This window comes from Schistocerca americana, chromosome 4 (assembly GCF_021461395.2).
Source record: "Schistocerca americana isolate TAMUIC-IGC-003095 chromosome 4, iqSchAmer2.1, whole genome shotgun sequence".
Classification (NCBI taxonomy): Eukaryota; Metazoa; Arthropoda; class Insecta; order Orthoptera; family Acrididae; genus Schistocerca; species Schistocerca americana.
The window spans coordinates 39136326-39140230 of NC_060122.1; the positions used below are offsets into that span (position 1 = coordinate 39136326).

The 3905-nt window shown below is 40.3% G+C and overlaps 1 pseudogene; it reads right to left on the bottom strand.

The window, feature by feature from the left end:
• Nucleotides 1–2648: 2648 nt before the first annotated feature.
• Nucleotides 2649–2766, bottom strand: LOC124614419 (annotated as a pseudogene).
• Between the last annotated feature and the right edge of the window lie 1139 nt (nt 2767–3905).

Here is a 3905-nt window from a genome sequence, read left to right on the forward strand (position 1 = left end):
CTTCCTGATTGTGAAACTGAGAGCAAACAATGTATCACAAACATTAGATCTTTCTCCACTTTTCACTATTCAAACAACTTTCACAAGACTCAGGCCGACATGCGAAATCCATCACACAACCTTATAACAGTCACTAAGAAGTTCAAAGAAGGAAATGACACATTTTGAAAAACTCATAACAACCTAAGCATGTTGTTCACTCACTTGGTTGAAGTTATTTCGTGTATTTTATGTTGTTTATCTAGCTGTGGATCATTTCTCACAATGATATTGGACACCCCATGTTTACATAAAGCTCACATATACATAGAGTCGGACTATAAATGCAGTCGTACACAAATTGATATATAAAACTGTATTTTTTCACTAACATATATTTGCTCGTTACAAAAAGATAGTAAATATACATATATTTTATAGAATTTTCACAAAAAATTTCATCAAAAGTACATTATAGAGGGCACCAATGATAATATAGTTCATCTGTCTGTATATCTTTCTTCACTCTGCACTACCAAGAAAAAAAAGACAAAAAGGAGAGAAAAAAGCAGCAGCGGTGTTACGACACAAAATATTATTTTGTACATCAGATATACTTGAAGTGATTTTGTTTTACATTTGTTGCAGTTTCCCTTTGCAATGTATACTGACACACTATTTAATTTTTTATTTCAAGGTATTCCTTTACACTGTAAGGGCAAATATTGATTAAATGGCTTTTTCATTTTCTTTTAATAAGAGAGAAAGTTTCCGTTATCTTTATATACTGTGGTAAACTGTTGTACAGTATGCATCCATAATTTACAGGTTCTTTATCATATAGAAGGAAGTAGGCTAAAATTAACAGACAGTCATTTTTTATTCTTGTATTATGTTCCTGATATTCTCTGTTTAGCAATGCAGTGCATGTAGTTTTTATGTAAATAATTGTTTCATATACAGAGGGTTATTCTAGTTAAAGTTAAACTTTCATGCCACTGTAGAAATAACACCACTAGTCAGAATGTCAGCAAATTGCAATGGAATATCATCGAAGAAGAAAATAAATACTTATAAAATGTAGCAATAGATGGCACTGTAAACATCATAATTTAATAGTGGTCAACAGCAAATCACAAATGCATCATACAACAATGTCTAAAGTGTACATCTGACACTAAACAAACAGTACTGCTCAGTGTGCATGGGTGTACAGGTATGATGCTATTAGTTGTCCATTATAATTATCCAGGCTGTTATGCCGTGGTCGGTAGATGAATTCTGTGTCAGTTCCCAACATTTTGTCCCTGTCTGTGGGAGACATCTTCAAGGGGTTCTTCAGCTCAATGGATCATTCCATTTCTCCTCTTCTACAATTGCCCTTGTGCTCTTCCAAGCGTTTTGAAACAGTTCTTTTAGTGGTACCCACATAAACATCTCCACAGCTGCATGGGATCCTATACACTCCAGCTTTTTCCAATGGTTTGCCAGCATTTCAAAATGGTTGGAAGAGCACAAGGGCAATTTTAGAAGAGGAGAAATGGAATGATCAGCTGTTGTGGAGCATGCTTTCCAGCCAGGGAATCACCATATTCGTTTCGAGGAGACGCAAGTACTAGCGGCCACAAGCGGATAGTACGAGAGGCTCTACAGGGAGGCAATCGAAATCGCTAAACATCCTAATAATTTCAGTCAAAAGGAGGAGGGCGTGAAATGTAACGGTATATGGATGCTGGTGTTAAAGATGATGTGTACTACTGGGTGATGGCAACGATGACCAATGGCAACGATGACCAATGGCAACGATGACCAATGGCAACGGACAGCAGCCAATTGCACTGACGTTTTCAAAACATGACATCACGCCTTGGCGTCGGAGCGCACGGACACGGAATTTAGCAGCAGACAGTAGCGAGCCAGTGGGTGTGTTGGACCTTCCATTGAGCTACAGACACCCTTGAAGATGTCTCCCGCAGACGGGGACGAAACGTTGGGAATTGACACAGAATTCATCAACCGACCATGGCATAACAGCCCAGATAATTATAATGGACAAGACATATCCACGTATCCAGGTGTGGAAGTCTACATTTTAGATGCTGTTAGTTACGTAAGCCCATCCATCACTGCAATGTCATATCACATCCAATGACAAAAATAGGGTTTTAATTATCCTAAGGCCAAAACCTGCATAAAAAGCACCAGTCAAAGTCAAATTACTTATTAATTTCCATGTGGCTGGCGCAAAACATGTATGCTGTCCACCATTTTCTGCAACAAGTTGAAATCAAGAAACAGCATGTTTCACAACTGATCGAAGTGTTTCCAGGGTCACATTCAGAATGTGTTGCACAATGTGTACCTTCAATGGAGCTAAGTTTGTGACTTTTGGCTGTGGGGCTATCTGCAATAAGAACACTGAATACATCATCTTTCAAAGATTAAGGTTAGGTGATAGGGAAATAAAGCACTCCATCTTCAGGCCACAAGTGGCCCATCGGGACCTTCCGACCGGTGTGTCATCCTCAGATGAGGATGTGGATAGGAGGGGCATGTGGTCAGCACACTGCTCTCCCGGTCGTTATGATGGTTTTCTTTGACTGGAGCCGCTACTATTCGGTTGAGTAGCTCCTCAGTTGGCATCACAAGGTTGAGTGTACCCTGATAAATGGCAATAGCACATGGCGGCACGGATGGTCACCCATCCAAGTGCCGGCCACACCCGACAGCGCTTAACTGCGGTGATCTGACGGGAACCGGAGTATCCACTGTGGCAAGGCCATTGCCACTGATAGGGAAATGGCAGCTGATAATTCTAGTATTTCCTAAATGGTGTTTCAGCAGCTGCTTAACTGGATTTGCAATGTGTGGAGGTGCAACATCTTGCATAAAAATTATCCCATCTACACTGTTGGGGAGCTGGAATGACATAGTTGTGCAAAAGAGACTCATAGCACTTACCAGTGATGGTACAGCTAACAGGACTGGAAGCACCTGTCTCTTTAAAAAAAAAATGGCCCTATGATAAATGATGCCATAAACCAGCACCACAGAGTTACCTTTGCAGGGTGAAGTAGTATTGGTTGACATGCGTGTGGATTTTCCATTGCCCATATTTGACAAGTCTGTGTGTTGACATTTCCTGTCAGATGGAAGTGGGCTTTGGCTGTAAAAGATTTTGTGGACAGCCAATCTTTGTCTTAGAGACCTTTGTCCACTTCCATGCAAGCAATAAATTCTCTTACTGGCAGGTCAACAGGAAGCAACTCGAGCACATGGATGATTTTGAATGGACAGCAAAGAAGGATATTTCATTGGATTTTATGCACCATGCTCATGGATATGTCCAATGTCCAGGCAATTCTCCATACACTACATGTTTGTGCACCACCAGTCATCTCCTGCATTGCTGTGGCCACTGCTTCCACTGATGTCAAATCAATTCATTTCCTTCCTCTACCTGGTTGCACACCAAAAGAACCTGTCTTTTTGAATTTCCAAGTCATTTTCTCCACACCCATGGCAGTCATTGGTCCAACGCCTTTTTTCAAACCCTTCAGTGTTCAGAACTACTGCAGAGCAACATGTGCACAGTCATCATTCTTGTAATAAAGCTTTAAAAGCAGGGCGTGATCCTGCATTGAGATAGACGTGGACAATCTCAAAGATGCAAATGGAGGAAAGGCCATCTACCCAGCATGTTTATACCAACTTTAGTGGGTCATGTGCATGACACATTTTCATTTACGTATTCTGGCACATGCAGCACCATTTATTGATCAATTTTCAAACTTTTTTTTCTTGTGCCATATGTATTCCCCCTTCTTATCAAATTGCAATGGAATAATATCAGTCATTCTCACCCTGTATATACTGATGCTACTGTTAAAATTTTTAGCTCCCTGAATTTATTTCTGCAGGATTCT